This window comes from Cetorhinus maximus, chromosome 14 (assembly GCF_964194155.1).
Source record: "Cetorhinus maximus chromosome 14, sCetMax3.hap1.1, whole genome shotgun sequence".
In the NCBI taxonomy this organism is placed as follows: domain Eukaryota; kingdom Metazoa; phylum Chordata; class Chondrichthyes; order Lamniformes; family Cetorhinidae; genus Cetorhinus; species Cetorhinus maximus.
This window is the reverse complement of record NC_135892.1, coordinates 22,545,920-22,546,953: the sequence shown is the minus strand read 5'-3', so window position 1 is coordinate 22,546,953 and position 1,034 is coordinate 22,545,920. Positions and strand designations below refer to the sequence as shown.

The window sequence follows — 1,034 nt, the reverse complement described above, 5'->3', positions numbered from 1 at the left end:
GTACATGACGTTGTGATTTATTCTATAATGTCTAATTAGACTCTGCTTTTCCCACCGGCTCGAGCTCCTCTCGTTTTCAAACAAACGGCGCCTCCCCCGTCCGCGCCCTACCCGCACCCTCTCCCTCCTCCCCTCTCCCCCCTCCCTCCTCTCCTCTCTCCCCCCTCCTCCTCCCCCTCCCCCCATCTCCTCTCCTCCTCCCCCCCCCTCCCTCTCCTCCCCTCCCTCTCCTCCCCCCCGTCTCCCCTCCTACTCCGAATTCCCAAGTTAGAACTCATCATATTTGGGCTTCGTCACCGTCTGTGCTCCCACATTTGTGTTCCAGAGGTTTGTGCTTACATGTTCAGGATGGACAAAGGTCTTTAGGACCACCCTATCCATCAACCAGCTTGATCCCCATTCACCAAACCTCTCACCTACATCTCCTGGGAGACCATGAACCTATTCAGAAGTGGTCTCTGACCTCTCCCAGCTATGTGTTTTCATGGCCACAAGGTCACTATCCATAAATAATTTACTCTTCATATATTGTAATCGCCTTGTTTCTAACAAATCTATCTAATGGCTTCTAGATAATATTCAGCTTCCACCATTGTTGAGGATTTGCAGTCAGTGTCTGAAGTGGGGAACCAAAGGAGATTGGCAACTGCAGTGGATGAAAGGTCTTGCAGGGTTTTGAACAGAATAGGATGAGTTAGAGTTTATCCAGGATGAGAACCTGAAATGAGAGTTTTGACGATCAAGCTTGTAGGTTGAGGTTTTTGATGGGAGTGATATCACAGAGGTAAAAAGAGGAACTTTTGATGATGAATTCAACATGGAATTTAATGCTCAGCTTATACACGCCAAGACTGCATGCCATCCATTTCCACCTGAGTCGGCAGCAGGTAAAGGGGATGAAATCAGGTTCTAAGGTGTGAAATTTATGATAGGGGGGGCTTGACAGGATGATATAGGACATGTGATGAATGGGATGGTTCGGTCACATTTCTAATAAAATCTCTTTTAAAATCTTTGCGGTCACTTTGTGTTAG

At 47.4% G+C, this 1,034-nt stretch overlaps 1 protein-coding gene across 1 annotated transcript in view; it reads left to right on the top strand.

Moving 5' to 3' along the window:
* Window positions 1-1,034, top strand: part of abhd12 (abhydrolase domain containing 12, lysophospholipase) — a 142,806-nt gene that overhangs the window by 73 nt on the left and 141,699 nt on the right. The gene's annotated exons all lie outside the window — the stretch shown is intronic.